Here is a 20,305-nt window from a genome sequence, read left to right as displayed (position 1 = left end):
TCCAGCTTTTTTGTGTTTCAGTCTCTGTTATCTCAGCACGCAGCTGGCAATGGCAAGGGTCAGGCTGAAGGCCTGGAGCCAACAAAGCACTCTGGCATATGATTGCATTTAAACAGCAAATGGCAGTGGCGTCAAACCATACAAATTAAGAAGAAGGATGATGTTGGTCAAAGCAGTGAACCCATGTGCCTTGGATTCAGATGGTGGGTCTGATATCGAACCCCTATATGACCTTGGAAAAACACCTAACTTTGCTGTGCATACCTGTTAATCATTATTCGTTCTTTGTTTCTGGGGAACTTGGAAATAAGTATTATGGCAGAGCTCAGTGAGTTTTATCAAATCAGACATTTCTAATTGCAGTCTGGAATGCAGCTCTTTTGAATGTGTCTGCAGACTTCCTCAAGCCTTTCAGTTTTCCGGACAGAAAAAGATTCAAAGCCATCAATCTGCTCACCAGCTGCAATCATAGTGAGGGGCTTCCTCCCTCCTTCAGCTCCTGCAGAAATGCTACCTTTAGTTTGTACAAACTGAGTTACAACGCAAACAGAGTAACACATTATGCAAATATAGAAACAGTTGTGATTTCCCCTGAGATTTTCTCTGTGCCATTTGGAGTGACTAGAATGAAGCAGTATTGCTCAGGACTCTTAAGGCATGTGAGATCTGACCAGTAATATGTTGCTAAGATAATACTTTCTTATCTCATATATATGCTGAGAAGGTTGATTAGTGTCTGCCTGTAAGATGCTGGGAAGGGTTACTTGCCATAAATGCCAAATACTACTGTTACTGAGGCATCTGTGACTCAGTTCCTTAGTTTTAAATGAATAAAAGCCTATGTCATTAAAAACAACAAAATAAATGCATAAGGGCTTACTCAGCTACCGACTTGTATGGACAAATTTGAATTGACAAAGTAATTAAAAGCATGAGCTGGAAAAGATCCTCCAAGTTCACAATAGGTCTGAGACCTGGAACTCTGCAATGCCCAGGACTTTTAGCTTTGTATCTCAGCATATGTTTTTCCTCCCACTTCTTTGAGCCAGGATTAATACCTTGGCTTTTATCTGCCCACTTATCTAAACATAGGGATACCCCAGACTATGGGAACGTTAAGGGTTTCTAAGGATCCCAGAGCAATAAGAGATCTGCAGAAGCTGGTGTGGCATTTCATGAACAGAGCTGAGATTTGGGGTAGTGTTGCATTGCACCCCTTCCCAGCATCATTAGCCTGGAGAGGGAATGGAATAGACTCAGAAGGTCATGAGACTGATTCATGAAGCTTGGGTAAACTCTGAGAAATGCTTCCAGGAGTGTTTGTTAGGTGGGGAAGGTTGATGAAAGTGCTTTATGAAAAACCTCTCTATGGAACTTCTCTCTCTAGCTATGCTGAGATTTGCAGAGGGAATGAAGCTGGGTGGCCAGGCTTTTTTGCAGACCCTGTGCCTCCTAAGAGATGTCTTGTCCTCTGAGATACTGAGCTGTAAAGGGCACTGCAGCCCTGTGCTCATTCTAAACCACACATCTAGCAGGCACTGCTTCCTGCTTTTGTTGGCTTCATGGAGTTCTGCACTTCTCTGCCTGTGTCCTTCCTTACTCTATCAAACAGTTAAGATCTAGTGGATTGTTTTTCTATTTTAATTCCACAGATGAATTGACAAGCAGCAGATTCTACACAGTCTTTCTCATTAGCTTTTCAAGTGAAGAGATAAGCTCAGCATCTTAATGTGGTATTGATCTGAGCCCTCTGGAATTTGAATTTGCTTGACTTTGTGAAGTTTGCCTGGGTAGGATATCTGAACATCAGATGCCTGTCAAGCTAGAACCTGGCCTGTTTGATCTGGCTAACCCATAATTAATTGAGCTGTTAATGTGAGTATTTGATAAGAACACCTAGGGGTGTTTGGCACAAAAGGTGCTGGAGATGTAGAGCTTGACAGATGCATGCACTCCAAATTTAAATCAGGTAGGTCTTAAACAATGATTTATAGCTGGGGAGAGTGGAATGTGAAGTGATGTGATATTTTCCAAGTGAAGCAGTCTGCTTTTTCTTAAGATCAGGATACGGGATGGAAATGATCTGTCTATTAAAAGCCTTCATTTCAGCTGGAACAGGCATTTCTATTGTGCTTTCTGTGCTGAGAGTCTCCCTAAGCACTTTGCATGACAAACCGTATAATAGTTGAGATTATGGTGGCAACAGATACAGCAGTAATAACATATGTAGTAACTCAGTACTGATTTAGGGTACACTTTGACTTGCTAGCAAACTTCACACCCAAAAGACCTTGTTTGCCAGCCCAGGAGGAGCTCATCTCCAGTGATAGGTAGAGAAGAATATGAAGAGCTTTTATTCTTCCTAAGTTACATCTACAGAGATCACCAGTCAGGTGCGGTAGGATCTCTGTAGCAGCTGTAGTAGTATGTTGCAGCACACTTGCATGTTAACTAGGCCAGATAGCAGCATCTCTGCAGCATAGCAAGTGGGGTTGGAGAAAGGGAATCCTTTTAGATTTAAGGGCATGTATCCTTGGTGAGACTACAGCGTGCCGGGGCTGGAAGTGAGTGGCATGGCATGTCTGTGTGGTTGCCACCTTATTCTTTATCAGTGAAGCAGCTTTCCAGCTGCAAATGCTGATTTGGTTATTGTTATTTCTCCTGGTGTTAACATCCATTACAGGAGTGGACCCATCAGTGCTGTGTTATCACAAACCTCCTTCCTTCAAAGTCTGGACTTGCCATTGCTGATTCCTCATTGACATGGGCTGTTGTAGCCTAATTTGGCAAAAGAGCTGTCTCTGGCCCTTGAACCTGAGTGTTTATTGTATGAAAAGAGCACAACTGACAGCCTCCACATAGTCTTGCTGGGTGGGTGGAGGGGAACACATAGTGAGAACTTATTATCTTTGTATTACATCATTCCCAAATATTTTTAACCTCAGTTGTACTAAGATTGTACCCAGAACTGATTGAAACACCTGTTTTAACACATTCTTGGCTTGTTTCGCTCCTCAGACTGGAAAATTTCTCTGGGGAATGAATGCATGGCTTGAGGAGGATGTAGGAAGTGGAGGTTGTGCAATGCACGCGGAGTGCCGCATTCCTTTCCTGCACAGTACGGATATATATAGCTCTGTGTGAGGATAGACACTGTTTGCTTTCTGATCAACCCCCTCAGGTGCTGAGCCACCAGAAGCATTCATTTACTCAGTAAACTTTCTCCCTTTGTGTCTGATGGCTGCTGAAGTTGAACCCGTATCTGCCCATGCAGTTTTGGACTTTGTGCTGTGGCTCTTAAGAGCAGAGCTGAGCTAACCACTGTGTCATTGTGAAGAGCATGTGAAAGTTGAGTTTTGCTGCTGATCTCTTCTCAATTGCTTTTGTTGGTTCTGTCTATATTACCAAAGGTGACAAATTCCACTACAAAGAGTATTCTTATTTCTCAGGGGGTTCTGTTGAGCGCACTCGCTGTCAGAAGCACTGCTCTGTGCTAAGTGACATAAAAGGGATTTGCTTTTTGTATTAAATTGTGTTCATATTCAAGTCATAGCATTTTACAAAATCCATTTCTATTGCTAAAAGAGTGACTCCTTAGGAAAAATACTGCCTCAATAGAAGATGGAATATATCATTGAATAACTAGGTTGGGTGTGAAGGGGGCATCTGAGTGTTTCTGGTCCAACCCTCTGCTCACAGCAGGGCTAAGCTTGAAGATAGATGAGGTTGCTTAGGGCTTTGTACAGTTGCTGTTTGGTTAACTTTCAGGATGGATATTGCAGTGTCTTTGGGCAAATCTGTTCCGGTACCTGCTCTTGCTGTTATTCTTCCCCTTTTTCTAGCTGGCATTTCTCTTAGTGAGAAACCTGTGTGTTTCCTTTTGGTCTTTGTCTGTGCACCTCTAAAAGTTTGGCTCCATCTTCTCATTACCCCCTGTTAGGTACCTAAAGACTGATGAAATGTCCCTTTAGCCCCAGGTAGAGCAAACTCAGCTTTCCCCACTGTTCTGCTTCATGTGCTCTGTTACCATCTTAGTCATTCTCCTCTGAGCTCAGTCCAGCTCAGCCTCATTTCACTGACCTTGGTTTTCCCTCTATAGTTATGTCTGAAACCCGTTTCTGGGTTGATATAACTACAGGCTCTTTCCTGTTCTTTCATTTTGCTAAAATGAGTTTCAGCTTAAAGTTGAGTTTCAGCTTTTAGTTAAGTTTCAGTTAAAGCCATTCCCCTTGTCGTGTCCCTGTAGGCCCTTGTCCAAAGCTCCTCTTGATGACCTGGCACAGGACACCTATGTGTGGCCATCATCCATTCCTGGGGTCTCTGCACAGCAGCTCCAGCATAAGACATTCAACCAGCAGGATCCCACTGAAATCACAGTGCAAACCCATTAGATGTGATTTAGGGACCTGAATCAAATTTCTCTCTATATAACCTTTTTCTTCCTGGCTTTGCTTGTACAGGGTGGGAGAAGGTGCTGTTATTTTTGGAAGTGACTTTGGTTGCACAGAGTTGTCTGTGAGGAGCTGAAATACAACTGTCCCTTTTTTCAGCTGGAGGCATTTCCATCTAAAAACTTCTTTAACTTGTCACTGTATTGTAAATTTATTTGGGAGGTTTAAATATCGAAGTCTGCCCTGTGTGTAGTGTTAGTGAGAGTGAGATTACATGAATGTGAAATTGAGGAGTTTAAATATTCAAAGGGCACTAAATGAATTAGGTTTCCTTTTCCCTCTGAAGGAGCTGTTCTCCGTTTCTCCCCAGCATTTCATGCCACACATACATTATAACTTCAGACTAAGGGTACATAATGCATTTGGGCACTATTTCCAGTGTCTCCTTTCTTCCAGCCTGCAATGTCTTGCTTTGCTAAAAATCAATTTGTTATTACATGAATTGCTGCAGGGCATAAAGCTGTCTATGGAACTACCCCATTAATTAATATCTTCACACTGTACTTTAATCAAACATAAGAGCCAGGCAGCTAAATACAGGCACTCATCACTATTTGCCAATGGAGCTGGGTTTTTTGTGTTTAAATTATTATTGCAATCTATCCATGTGCTGTTCCATTGCCTTCATATTGAAATGAAGTATGCCCAGCAGCAGGGGAAGGCTGGGAATAGTGCAGAGATGGGGGAGAGAATGCCCAAGCCTTAAGAAATAAAGCAGTTTTTGGTAAATGTATAGCCCTAAGGATGATCCTGAACCTGTCTGTGGGCATCTTGCTTCCATTTGACTGTCCACCTCGTTGGAAAAGATGACTAGAGCTATGTCCTGGCGTCACTTTACAGTAATCTTAAACATGGTTTGCTCTGTGTAGGACTGATGGAGGTACCTGGGCTGTCCCCATGCTGTAGGTTACTCTTAATCGACTGTGGTTTGCTGCAGTGTTTCAAAAGGGAAAGATCCAGATAGATGCTGTGGAGAAGTAAAGCCTCTAAGCCCTCAGGTATTTCTATTCCTCCTTGTCTTTTCTCACCCCTGAGATCAGGGCTGAGTTTACGTAGGCATAAATCTCCTGGTATTGTACAAGCAGGGGAATATGAAGAGTTTGTTGTACTGAGTTGGTTTCTATAGAAATATTCTATAAAAATAACACTTATACTTTTTATTGTGTATTCTCCTGCAAGATAAAACACTGAGGTGGAAAATACAATCTTCAGGAAATATTCTGTCTTACCTGTCAAGCAAAGAGAGAATGGACCCAAGGGTTCTATCCAGTGGTTGCTTGAAACAGTGGAAAAACTGAACATGGAACCAAGCTGAGAGAGCTGGGCTGGGGCAGTCTGGACAAGAGAAGGCTCCTCAAGGGGAGACCTGGGAGCAGCTCCAGTGCCTAAAGGGGCTGCAGGAAAGCTGGAGAGGGACTTGGGACAAGGGCCTGTAGGGACAGGCCAAGGGGAATGGCTTGAACCTGCCTGAGGGGAGACTGAGATGAGCTCTTAGGCAGAAGCTCTTCCCTGGGAGGGTGCTGAGGCTCTGGCACAGGGTGCCCAGAGAAGCTGTGGCTGCCCCATCCCTGGCAGTGTTCAAGGCCAGGTTGGACACAGGGGCTTGGAGCAGCTGCTCCAGTGGAAGGTGTCCCTGCCCGTGGCAGGGGTTGGAGCTGGAGGAGCTTTAAGGTCCCTTCCAACCCAAGCCGTTTTATGAAGTTCCTGGGATTATCACTGTAACAGTTAACACTTTAGCTGCACCTTTAATGACTGTCCCAAATAACTTGAGTGCTTTTTGGATGTGCTGAGCCTGTTGGTATGTGCGACCAAAGAGCTGCAGAAAATGAGGGCTTAGAGGGGGCTGTGGTGGCCTTTGAGCCTGACAATTCCTCAGCTATTGTAACACAAAGGTTATCTGGACTTCTTTAAAAAAAAACATCAAGATTATGTTGACCAGCTTTGTCCCAGTTGTTTATTATTTAAGTCAAGTAAATATTAGCCTAAACTACAAATATTTATTTGCACGCAGATGTTGCATATACAAGAAGTTCTTATATTTGCTTATACCTTCTACAGCTTCCAGCACTCCTGAGACATTAACTAAGTTTGGACTTGAAATTGTGTGTGGATAGTCTTTGTTTTCTTTCAGCCATCCTTTATCTTCTCTGTTGTTCTGTCTTTAGTTCTACCATTTTAGGAGTAGGAAAAAACCCCAAAGAGGTGAACTGGGTTAAAATAACAAAGAAATAGAGGGAGAAAGAAGGAGAAGGACCTATACCTGGCCTGGAAACTGTATAAAAAGAGAAAATCTGTTCAGCTGGATCCTTAGTGTGTCCAGTGTCTTGACATCCCTCTTGGCAACAGAAAGCAGAAGACATTCAGGAAATTTGGGGTTGTCGTATTAAAGCTTCAAATTCTGTTTAATGTAGCTTTTTTTTGGTCAGAAACCCCTCTACTGAGAAGCTCTCCAATGAAAACTGTCTGTGAAGGATTCACCTGCTGCTTCCTCAGCATTGCTTGATGTCCAGAGCTTCCCCAACCCAGGCACTGCTCACAGGCTAGCAGTTCAATCACTGCTGCTCCTTACATCCTCTGCAAACACAGTTCTAGATCCTGCATGAATTCAGGTGGACTCTTTACTTTGTCCGGAAGTCCAGTGGCTGTGCAGATGCAGTCTGAGGGCTCTTTCTTTTCCTCTCCCAGCAAAGATTGCATAAGGATTGAGAGCACATGGATCCAGTGCGTGGTGTGCGGCAGCCAAATAATCCTGGATTTAAGAGTCCCTCAGCACTCATTCACACGCCAGACCGTAACCGCTCTGATTTTCCCCTTTCAGCAGCTGCAATACCCAGGCACAATGGGGTGAGTTAAGGTTAAGGATGTCGTTTCAGCTTTAACTCGGAATGTCCTTGCATTGGCCCCAGGCCAAATCCTTAACGTTATTTTAATGTCGTTTTTCGTCTTCGTTTTATGTTTGCATACATTGAAAACCAGAGCAGGGGTTAGTTATGTCACAGCTGTGCATACTTTTGAAGGCCAATGGATAAATACAGGCTTTATACTCTTAAGAGGAACTGTTTTGGAGCACCCAAAGTACAAGCTGGTGGAGAGGTTGATTGGAGGGTGAGGTTGGCAGCTGGTGCAACAAAGCTGTGTCTTCCTTGTATTTCATGGAATTGGGCCCAAGGATCAGGCCCTCTATTCCCCTCAAAACTGAGAGCTTTCCTCTGGCTACTTGACATACAGTTTTGTTTGTATAGAATAATCTGTTTCTTCCCACCCATTGCCTACTTCGTGTCTTTCCAGATTTCGGGTTTAATTTTGCACAGACTGAATCTATTTATCTCATTTTCCCTTTTTTTCCCTTAAAGAAAAATATTTATTTATTTCGAAGCCAAACAAGTGCTGCGTGGTTTGTGTTGGGGTCCAAGTGGCTTGGTGGAAAGCTCAGATGAAAGAAGCTTTTCCAACTTGTTTACTGGAGTCTTCCCCACAAACTCGACTAATTCTTCCTTTTCTGATCAGGATTAATGATGTGCTAAAAGGTGTTTTGGTCATTTTCCTGGTATCAAAGCATTGAGCTCTTATCTATAGTATGAAGTGTCAAAGTACAAAAATGCTTCAAAAGAACCTTTCAAACCTCTTTTTTTAGCTAAATAGTAGAGGAAAGTATTGTTTTGTTTTCTTTGGGGTTGTTTTCTTTGTAATAGAACGGAGACTTTTAGGATTAATGTCTCTTTTCCCTGCAGTTTTCTTAGTTTTATCCTGGGTAAAAGCTTCAACTCTTTGTTTTCCTTACAAGCAGTAAGACTTTGGAAATTTGGAAGCCATTTTTTTTCTGGGATTTTAGTGGAAAAAGGTCAGAGGGACCACACAGCTCCAATTTTAATTATATACATGAAGTTGTATATATTGCAATAGCAAAGAAATGATAATGGCAGTAGTTGAGATTGGTGCACTGTGTACCTAGATGAAAATTCACAGATCAGTGAAAGGCTTTGCACTGACCTTAATAAGCTTTGGGTCAAGCCTTAGACTTGTAAGCTAGAATTTATTTCTTTGGCATCCTTCTATACACTGTGAAGCCACTCATAAGCTTAGAAGTTCAGCAGCAGCAGCACATTTCCCCTTGTTTTGTGACTCACTCCATTTTCCTGTGGTCCCTATGGAGCAGCAGCAGGTTGGAATGTGATGATGCTCATATACAAAGGCAGTGCATCCTGGAGCTCCTACCTTGGTTCCTCAGCTCCAGGGCTGGAGGGAGATGAACCGTGGATGGCTCTGGCCCCCAAGTGCAGTTAGAATCATAGAATGGTTTGGGTTGGAAAGAACCTAAAGATCATCCAGTCCCCACCCCCTGCCATGGGCAGGGACACCTCACACTAGACCATGTCACCCAAGGCTCTGTCCAACCAAGCCAAGGATGTGTCCAGTTAGCTGCAGAACTGGATGTTTTCTAATGCAGTCACATTATCCCTGCTATGCCCAGAGTATACACCAATGCTTTAACTGTGAATGTAAGTGTGGTGCAGTCAGTGTTAAGACTGATTTCACTCTCCTGGCAGATGGATTTCAAAGTGTTCTTCAAGTCAGTGCTTTGTCAGCAATTGTATTCTTAGGGTTAAAAAATGTGAGTTTGGTTCTTCAGAAATCTATATTTGCATTAAAAATACCTATTCCATACTAGTGGAAAGTGTCTCTACCTGTGGCAGAAGGTTGGAACTAGATGAGCTTTAAGGTTCTCTTCAGCCTAAACCAGTCTGATTCATGATTCTATAGCAGCGAGAGGAGTCCTGTTCTGAGCACCGGGAGGGTTTATTCTAGTTGGATGTTTTGTTCATGACAAATTCTCCCTGAGCCAAGAGCATGGAGCGAGGGAAGCATGCAGTCCTGCCTGCGTGCCGCTGGCTGCATCACGTTCTTGCCGAACCCGGTGTTCCTCTGAGCAGAGGGGCTATATGAGGTAAAGCTTTAAGGGGCAGTTTCCTCTTGGTTGGAAAGAGACATTTTGTCTCCTGTCAGCCTGCCTGTTCTCTTTCCTCTTTTTTTTCCTGCTGCCTGAACTGCTGCATCTTGTTCAAACATAAACAGCAGCCGAGGGCCCGCAGACGGTGTGGTGGGGCCAGAGGAGCTGATGGTTGCAAGTCAGCCTTAAATCCATCCTGCATGGAGACCTCAGAGCAGCTTCTAGTATGTGAATGGGGCCTACAAAGGTGCTGGAGAGGGACTCTTCATCAGGGACTGTAGTAGCAGGACAAGGGGTGATGGGTTCAAACTGAAACAGGGGAAGTTCAGGTTAGATATAAGGAAGAAATGAGAGTGGTGAGGCACCAGAACAGGCTGCCCAAAGAGGTGGTAAATGCTCCATCCCTGGCAGTGTTCAAGGCCAGGTTGGACAGAGCGTCGCGTGACATGGTCTAGTGTGAGGTGTCCCTGCCCATGGGGAGAGGATTGGAACTGGATTATCTTAAAGTCCTTTCCAACCCAAACCATTCTATGATTCTCTTTTCATAGCACTGGAGGGTGTTTTCCACCAAAGTGGTTGCATTCCCCTTGTGGCCTATCTTGATAAGAAATTGTCCTGTGGAAGGGCATGGAGTTGGCAGGGTGAATGTGCTGGTTATCCTTGGATGTGCAAGAGCAGTTGACTCCTATCACCTTGTTTCTCCAGTGCTCTACTCTTTGGAGGCAACCAGCAATTGGGGCAGTAGCTTTTTCTTCACATGCTTTGATAAAACACACCAAAACTTACAAACCATGTTGAGTGTTGAGTGCTGTATGGGTGTTGTGTGATGTGACACTGTCTTCTGGGGGATCCTAAGCTGCGGCTCGTGCTCACTCTGATAAGCAGGCTGAAACCTCATTGCTGTTCAGTATGTGCATTTGTCATGTATGGGACTTGTAGTCACCACCCAGTAATTTCTTTTGTGAAACAGACACAGCTGTCATTGTCCTGTTCCACCAAATTAGTTCTTGTTATTTCTATACCTGTATGAATATTGCCGTCTGCCCTTGGAGGTTCATTCCTATCTCTTGTGCATCCATTTCTGCAGATAACTGAGTATCTTACAGCAGTGCTTACGGGTTGTGCACAGTCTGCGTGTCACACATGCAACAGGAGACAAGGATTCAGAGCAGGTAGAAGCAAAATAAGCCAAAATTAGCATCATGACTCCTTTCCTGAGTTTTGCACCTTTGTTCCAAGGAGTGGAAGTTACAATTCTTCTTCTCAATGGAAGCACTAAACAGCATCAAGGATTCTCCCCAAAATAAAACCTGTGTTTGGAAAAGCATTTTCTATATAAGAAAACTTATATCTGAAAAATAATCTGAAAAAGCATTTTGTCCATCTCTGATATGATGCAAACTTCACTCCGCAATAACCTATAGCTTCGCTCTGCAATAATCTATAGCAACCTTGAGTATTCTGGGGAACTAGAAATCATTATTCCTCTCTCAGAAAACTTGATGTTTGTTGAAAAAGGAACAGAACTCTGTTATACAAGTGCAGGCATCAAGGACACTCAGTATCTTTGTGCAACCCTACAGCAGAGGTGTTTACACCTACCCTGCAGGATGCAAAGTATTAGTTCTTATCTTTTTTTAGAGCCTTGATCTTTAGCTTGAATAAAAAAGCCATCGATGATGTGCGAAGGCTGCTTTTGAATAGTGGGATCCAGTACCAAAATTGGTGTCATCACAGCCTAATTTAGGAGGTGACTTTTGCTGTTCTGACTTTTTCCATGGCACATGGCTTGTGGGGGTGGGAAAGAGCATGTTGCAGACATCATCTGGTGGAATTAGTATTGCTCTTAGGCAAAAGAAATTAAGCCTCTTTTATTGAATCCCACAGCAATTCTCTGAAACAGCCACATTGGTGCTGGGCATGATTTTAGCTCTTGGTAGAAATTAAAACTATGTCCAAAAGCTTGACACTATAACTGTGAATGGAAAACTATATGCAGGAATTACTTGGCTTAAACTAATACCCCTTAGCAAAGAACTAACCAGTAGCAGAGAACTAACTCATAATGGAGTTGTATTGTCTGTGAGGCAGACAAGCTTCACTCAAGTAGCTCATGGAGCAAAGGCACTTGAGGGAGATGCCTATGCAGGAATAAATCCTGTCCTGGAATGAATTGCAAAATACTGTCCAAAATCCATCTCCAGTGTCATTTTGAAGCTGAGGAAGCAGGACTAGGGTCCCGCTGCAGATACTTCAGACAGGGTAATTTCAACTGTCAGTTGGTTTAGTTGCAGATTTTGGAGGCTGCTGAACTGGCTCAGTTAAATCTGAGCTCAGACAAATGCTGGGAAAGAAAAATACAGATGTTTCTAAACCAAAAAGAAGTATTATTATTATTCTCTTCCATGGTAGTAAACTGATAGCATCCTTACTATGGCAATACATTGTTTTAATTGTTTATTTTAGTGGTGGAAAGTACCATTCATATGTTAAACAAGTCAAGTCTTTTTCACAGAATGAAATCTGATCAGATTTATGGCTATGGAGGCAGTGTTTGACTTGATGATTGAATAAATAGCACCAGCAAACTTGCTGTCATTGCGGGCCTGAACAAAACCTCAGCATTTTCCAAGAAGGGAGGCACGTGGATTCATCCAGAGTTCCAGCCATTTGCATCAACAACCACAGTGTAGCAGAGTCAGGAGTCCAGTGGATAGAGAAATCACTTGCTTCTTCTTTTGAGTAACAATAAAGTCATTCAGCTGAAGTGGAGACAAGTCATATCTGATATCATATGGTTTTTTCTATCCTTTTTGCTTATTATAATTTACTTTCTTCAGACTGATATTGCACAGAGAAATCTGATGCATTGTTCCGAAATGAAAGTTGAATCTGTATCAAGGCAATTTAATCCTACTTGGAGCTGATGGATAAAGGAGCAAGAATAACCTTCAAGAATTCCCTTGCTCATAGTTGGCTTTTTCTCATGCACAACAATTTAGAACAAAATCACTTTCTCTAATGAGAGCCTGTAAATTACTGCTTTAATGAGGCACATGAAGTTTGAAGAGTTGAATTCCCACATTCCCCCTATCTGTAAGCATGAGCACCTCAAGGGATGGGGAAAGACCCATAGTGCTCAATTTCTCTGTTATAACTTTGCTCAGTATTAAGATGATTATTACAATATCATTAAGTCCCAGATGGGAGTCTGTGCTTGAGTGGGTTCAGTATTGTTTCCATCTAATGTGAGACTCCTAAAATGCTTAGAATTGAAACAAAAACTGGGAGGGGAACTTGGATCTGCCCAAACCCAAAAAGCAGTGTGGTAACATAGTTTCTCATGGTTCCTCCTATGCTGTTCCTGTAAATGCATTGCTCTGTGTTTCACCAAGTTATTTTTCATATTGATATTGACATTTGCATTATCTCTTGCAAAAAGAATACTGCTTGGAAAGGATGACTTATTTCCTTGGAAAACTGGTATGTTGTAATGTGGTATAAAGAAGCAAAGATCAAAAACCCAAGTGATCATTGTCAAGTCAGTTCCATGAACCTTCTATGGCATAGGCTGGTGTGTGGTCCCAGAGAGTGGTGACTGCTGTGTGCCCTTATGTAAGGGTTGAATGGGAGTATACTGGTGGGGAGCAATCAGCCTGTGCATTCTCTAGCTCCACGTCATGGCTGATAACTTCTGCCACTTTTGGGGTCACCAAGAGTTTCTCTTTTCTTGGTGTTACCCTGCAGCTTGTGCATAAGGTGGTTAGAGGACAGGCCAAGGGGAATGGCTTGAACCTGCCCGAGGGGAGACTGAGATGAGCTCTTAGGCAGAAGCTCTTCCCTGTGAGGGTGCTGAGGCGCTGGCACAGGGTGCCCAGAGAAGCTGTGGCTGCCCCATCCCTGGCAGTGTTGAAGGCCAGGTTGGACACAGGGGCTTGGAGCAGCTGCTCCAGTGGAAGGTGTCCCTGCCTGTGGCAGGGGTTGGAATTAGGTGAGCTTTAAGGTTCCCTCCAACCTAAACCAAACATGATTCTCTGGACTGAGCATTTAAATAATAGGTCATTCCTTGGGGGGTCTTTGAAGAGGGTCCATATAGCACTTGTGGCTACAGAGGTTTGTGCATCTGTAAGGAAGGTCTATTTTTGTACAGTTTTATATTTATATACACATTTATATATTAAATAGCACTCAATGTATTGACCATGCAAATGCTGTACTGGCTACTATAGCCCAATTTGTTCTTTGCTGATGCTCTTCAATCATAAATAACGCAAGGAGAATATGGAGTGGTGGTGGTGGGTGGTTATTTTTTCTTGAAGGCAGCTTGTTTCATTTATTCTTTGTAAGCTGTCCCATTGCTGGTATGATACAAAACAATTTAAGGTACTGTTGTATTTATAAACCAGTGTGTGTTCTAGGGTATTCTTTCTGGTTGGAATCAGATCTATTACTGGTCCTTTGCTGCTGCCAAGACCTGCCCAAGGCAGAGCTCTCTCAGCAGATTTTATCTTTTCAGAAGATGTGCTAGTTGTGATGTGGACTTTTATTTCTGATGTATTTATACAGCACTTAGCATCATGAAAATCCTGATCCGACTGATTTCTAGCCCTTGGGTGGAAGAAATGTTATGCAGTGACAATCATTGTCTCCTGTTGGCTTTCAGACTCTACAAAATTGAAGCAGACTGAATTCTTAAAAGAGGGCTAATGAAATGGAGTTGTTCTGCACAGAGAACCAGTGTTTCTCAAATGCTTTCAAAACTGTAAAACAATCTGTGAGTAGCCAACAGAAAAAGTACGTTAACAATGGCCAAATCAAACAGTGCTTCACAATTTGAATTAAAGGTCATAAAGCCCCTGTATGCATTAATCACAGAGCTCTGGTATGACTCTTAATAGCAGCTGAGAGCTGTTGAATGGATGTTTTAACTGAATTTGAAGCATTAATTAAATGTATATTAAAACTTAACTCTATAAATACTTTAGAACTAGAAAGCTATAATTAGGGCCAGTCTGGACAAAAGTAGGGCTATTAGTGTCTGCTCTTTTGAGTTAGATGTATCACCAACGGGTACTGGGTCTGGTGTGAATATATGATTTAGGAATCCCTATTAGCACTGTGAGTTCCACATCTTGCAGTAAGGCTCCTGCAATACCAGGCTTGAAGGTATTTGTGAGAAAGTTAAACTTCCAAACTGCTGCAGTTCTCTGAGGGATTTCTGCACTAAGGTTACATCAGGACATTCTCTTTCTGCCCTAAACCAGCTCTCAAGAAATTCTTTGTGGACAAGATGCAGTGCGTGAGATAAGTGGTAGCTGTTTAATGACTGAGCTGGTTCTCGCCTTGAAATCTGTGAAAAATCCACAAGAAATGCCAAAAACTGGGAGTCAAACATGTCAAGCGCTGTTTATGTTTATGAACCTGCTGAAAGCACAATTTGAACTGGCTTTGCAGACACTGAACATTCTCTGTGCAGAAATAGAAGCCTAAACTCTTCTTTACTTGGCACGTCAGTGTTTCTGCTTCTCCTAGTCGTTGTTATTACAAATGATTTTGCTTGGTCTTGCTATTCTGGTTTCATGTTGTATCAGAAAGAGGGACAATAGCTGGATAGATAAACGTGGCAAGGAGATGGAAGTGACACCTGAAGTTAGAGAGAATTAACCCATGGAAACAAAGCTGTGTTTTAAGTGACTGGTGGAGAACACTGCAGGGGGGGGCAGGAGCCCCGTGGTGCTTCTCAATACAGTGCTGAATTGCAGGCAGCAAAGGCCCTTTCCTAGTAATTGCACTTATCAAGGATAATGGTGAGATGAAATTACCTAATATCTTTTTTTCCCCTGAATTCTTGTACCACTCACTGGCACATTGTAGGGCTCTTTCAGTCGCGTTTCCTAACGAGCAGCGCGAAGGCAAAGGGTGCAAGTGATTCTGAATTGACCCTGTTGGCCTGCGTTCACGTTAGCTGGAGATGCTGGAGCAGCCCAGTCCTCTGTTTCATTTCAGGAACTGCTCAAGAACAGTTTTAGTCATTCGCTGCTGTGAAAAGATGATTTAGTGTTTCAAATCTAAACACTTTGTCCTTAAAATGCATTGGATGCCTGTTTTTTTTGGACAGTGTGTGATTCCAGGGCTCAAGGGCCTGCTTCAGGAAGCAAGGGATTTTTACACAAGGGATTACATACCTAAAAGACCTTATGTCTTGAGAGTCTCAGCTCAGACATCTGCTGGCATTCATATATAGCCAGGAGAAAATGTATTCTGTTCTGCCTAGCCTAGCTTACATGTGAGCCTGAAGCACAGCCAGTGGACAACTTGGATAGGAGATGTTTGCAAAATAAACTATGGGTGGGATGATGGGAGCAGAAGTTAATGAGCAGCAGGACAGTCTTCTATCATGGCTTGCTGCTGCTTGATTCCCCATTCCTGGCAGCATTCAAGGCCACGTTGGATGGGGCTTGGAGCAATCTGGTCTAGTGGAAGGTGTCTCTGCCCGTGGCAGGGGATTGGAACTGGATGAGCCTTAAGGTCCCTCCCAACCTAAACCATTCTATGGACAGTACATGATGCTGTTTCTCAGGAGAGATCTCATGGTAGGAGTTATACTGGAAATCTTGTAGATAAAAGTTCTACCTCTGGGTTGCAAAAAAGTCTTTACAAATATTAAAGACCTAGTCCCAGTGTCCTGGCTAAATTCCAGAAGGCATAAACTCTATTTGTACTATTCTTCCTTTGTGCAAGTTCCAATGGATGCAATAAACTTGATCTATTTTGCTGTACCTGAGGAGCTGCTATGCTCGACCTTTGTGGTGACTATGTTTTGATGGCAGGTAAAGTGCTGAGTATGTTCCATTGGGGTCCTTCCAGATAAGAATGCCATGCAAATTTATTCTTTACATTAGATTTATTTATATCCCAGCTGACATAATAGCAAAGGAGAAGTGGATCCTCAGGAGATGTAAATTAGTGACTGCACCTTTCTTTTTGCCAAGAACCTGTCTAGGATGTCCTCAATCATACTGTTCAAGCTGTAATCAGATGGGGCATATCTCCATCTTCCAAGGTCTCTTCATCAAGCACTTAGTTCTTCATTTAAACCATCTTCTGAGTCTGGAAAGGGTTTTCTTTGCTGGCCTGAGAGCTCCCCATTCTCCTCCACCTGCCCTTGAGTGCTCTTCCTATCCCCCCTGCTACTGCTGTGTGCTATTCCACCAGGCACAGAGTGTGTGCTGTGTGGGGAAGCTGAGACATCCTTGTGTTAGGAGACAGCCTGGCAGCATCCCACAGCAAAGCTGTTTGTCATCCTTGTGAGACAGCAATAGAGGAATCAGCACTGGCTGGTTGGAGCTTTCCCAGTGTCAATGCACATCTCCACCCCTGCAGGTGAGCCTGCAAACAGGCCCTCCCCCACAATCCTTTGGGAATGTTTTATCGATAGGCTACTGGTTTACACTATTTGTATAACTTAATGCAAATACAAATCCATGAGAGCTGAAAGGTCATGTAGGCTACAAAACTGAAAGTAGGATCTGAAACAGAGGGAGAGCTTTCCCTCTGCATAAAGAGGCAGAGCTGGCTTGGAAAATATTCAGTAAAAATATTAATATCTTCATGGACAGAACTCATCTGGATTTTTCCAAATTTCTCATGAGAAAGGCTCTGTTTTCTTAGTAGCTATTCTTTTATCCACCAAGAAAGAATTCTGAATTGTATAACAGCTAAAATTAAGCTAAATTTAGAGGGAAAAAAAAAACAAAACATCAAATCAAGTCAATCTAAAGCAAAACAGGGTATCTTTAAAGTTTCAAAGGAGAGCATTCCACTTCACCCAAGCCATTTTTTCTCCCTGTCCTCATTGGCTCCAAACACAGTTTCTGTGACTTTTTTGTCTGGTTTGGCCGTAAAGGGAGGAAGAATCTTCAAAATCCTGGAAACCTTCTTTGCTTGGAGTTTAGCAGCTTAATAACCCTTTAGGCTACCAAGAAGAAGCAAATCCAATATGCCCACTACCGAAAGCACTCAACAAAGTCCAGCCTGTTTTGCATCAGTACAAAGGGAACAGCTTCCCTCTTTTACCCCTAATGCTGGTTCCTGGTGTGTATTTCTCACACCTGCTATTTAATTCACATTTTAGGGAGATGGAGTACCTTTACAATGAAGTTCTTAATGCTTCTTATGGCAGTTCCTTCATTCTGGGGTCAGGAGAGCTTCGCTGTGCTGCAAAGTATGAGGGAAGAGGAGGCAGCAGAGCAGGGAGCTTGTTAACAAAGCTGCTCTCTGCTTGGGATTGATTCTGGTGTCTCTAATGGCTTGATCTTAACAATTGCACTCTAATTTTTGTACGGGGTTGTGCACATTTCAAGCAATGTAAATATATACATTGGCATGCTTATTAGCTCTGCTGTTGAAGTTAGGGATATTTGATAGTGTATAATAAAACCAAGTGGTCCTGTATACCATTTGTCATGCTGAGCTTGGACTCATCCCTTTGTACTCCCACTCCACCCTTTCCAACTTCATTATATTCCTCCCTGCTTGGAGCAAAATCAATCCTCGTTTTGCATTGGGTGGAAGAGGGGGAATGTGTGCTGGGATCTCTCTCAATGCACAGAGCAGTGTGCAGACTTAATGCTTGCTTAAACGATAAGCATGGGGCTTCCCTGGGGGGGAACATTGTAAGACAGCTGAGGTCATGGTCAGAGCCTCAGCCCCTATGCATTAAACTGCAGAAACAAGTGGAAATATGAGAGGGCCCTTTCCACTTATCAGGAAGGAATACTACTGTGAATGCTGCTTCCTTGAGTCCCCATATGCTACAGGCAAAAGAGTGAGTTCCTGCAGCTCTGGGAAGTGATTTCTGTTTAATCATCTCTTCTTCTTGAAACCCTCTTTTCCCCCTATTAGCCCAGTCTGTGTTTCCTTTGCCAAGGGGCTCATGTCAATAGCTCAATGCATCAGGCCTGTGTGGAAGTGGTGTTAGAGGACTCAAGGCACTAGGTGAGGCTTAGGGGATGGTATTTATGCCTATAGGACCTCAGACAGGTTCAAAAATATGGGTTTCTAGTTCTGATTGGAGTCAGGTGTTGATCTACCTGTATAGCTTGCTATGGTGAGATGCCAGTGGTTAAGCAAAGAAAGACACAGGCTGAGAGCTGGGCTTGCTCAGCCTGGAGAAGAGAAGGGTCCAGGGACACCTTAGAGCAGCTCCAGTGCCTAAAGGGGCTGCAGGAAAGCTGGAGAGGGGCTTGGGACAAGGGCCTGTAGGGACAGGCCAAGGGGAATGGCTTGAACCTGCCCAAGGGGAGACTGAGATGAGCTCTTAGGCAGAAGCTCTTCCCTGGGAGGGTGCTGAGGCGCTGGCACAAGGTGCCCAGAGAAGCTGTGGCTGCCCCATCCCTAGCAGTGTTCAAGGCCAGGTTGGACACAGGGGCTTGGAGCAAGCTGCTCCAGTGGAAGGGGTCCCTGCCCATGGCAGGGGTTGGAGCTGGATGAGCTTTAAGGTCCCTTCCAACACAAACCATTCTATAATGCTATGATATGGTACAGTGTGAATGTCGGATGGTCCCTAGACTGTGTCCTGTCTTGCATGAGTCAATTCTCCACAGCTTATGTCAATCAGGGGGAAGAAAAGCCCTGGAGACCTTTTCCCTGCCATGGCACTCCCAGTGTGAGTAGGTGAGTGGGGTGTACATTGTTTTCAGGGATGTCCTTGGCACTCTCTCCCTTCTCTTCTCACAAAGACCAATAGCTGAGGCAAACCCTCAGAGTTTTATGCTGAAGCTCTTGAAATTATCCAGCATTGCCAAAAGGCAGGATTTGCTGACAGTCAGAATCCTATTGGCAAACCTGTGTGGATTTATGATCTTGGGTGGAAACCAATTTGAACTCTAATTTTACATGAATCTGATCCCTCTCCTGAGCCAGGCAAAACTTCATGATTCTGGCTGATTTTCACACTTGGGTTTTGAGCACTTCTGCTCACATTTGGGCTGAAGATAGAATCCTGGGCCTGTGATCGTGTGCAAACCAAGGAAACAGCTACAGCTCTGTTCCCTGCTTCTTGATGTCTTTAGCTGTAGGTTGCATTTCTTGATGTCTCCTGCTTGGTTGCTTTTTCCCCAGAGGAGTACATCAGGAGGTACACATGTGTTCCCGAATATAAACTGAGGAACATGTTGTAAGCATGTGCCACCATCTCATATTACTACAACAATCGTTATAATTATTACAAGCACTGCAGTGTTACCTAACCATCTCCTAGCTCCTTCCACTATTTACTCCTCACACAAACTCAGTGTTATTTGGAGAACAGCAGTTTTGGGTATTTGGGGTTTAGTTTCTGTTTCTGTTGCAGACACTTGGTGCGCACATGGGGAGTTATTTCAGGGTTGCCTCCATGCAGGCGTAAGGGTTAAATGGGTGCAGTCGAGTCCCCTGCAGATCTTCATGCTGCAGCCACTGTTTGTAAACAGAGAATAGGTTGAGAAATCAGCTCCAAAACAAGAGGCATTGTTTGTGTGCTGAGTAACTCGAGTGATCAGTTAGGATCTGGAGGAGACATGTTGTGTCCAGATGAATGTAAAATCGGAGTGCCAAAACCACCAACCAGTACCTTGGCAAGGTCTGGGAACCTTAGTTAAATAATGGACTAGCAAGGGAACTCTGGTGAGGTGCACCTCATCCTGCACCTCATCTCTCATGGCAGGGATGCACCAGAGTTGTGTTCGCACTCCTCAGAGTTGAAGCCTTCTGAGCTGAGCTGGTGACATTTACATTGAGCAAAGATGTGTTATGAAGGTGGTGTCATGATCCACCTGAATAAGTGGTGTTTTACCATCCTGTCAAGGTCTGTACTGTGTGAGCTGTGAAGATGTGTGTGAGGTGGAGTAGTGTTAGAAGATGAAAA

This window comes from Melopsittacus undulatus, chromosome 11 (genome assembly GCF_012275295.1).
Source record: "Melopsittacus undulatus isolate bMelUnd1 chromosome 11, bMelUnd1.mat.Z, whole genome shotgun sequence".
Classification (NCBI taxonomy): Eukaryota; Metazoa; Chordata; class Aves; order Psittaciformes; family Psittaculidae; genus Melopsittacus; species Melopsittacus undulatus.
Note: the sequence above shows the minus strand (reverse complement) of the source record.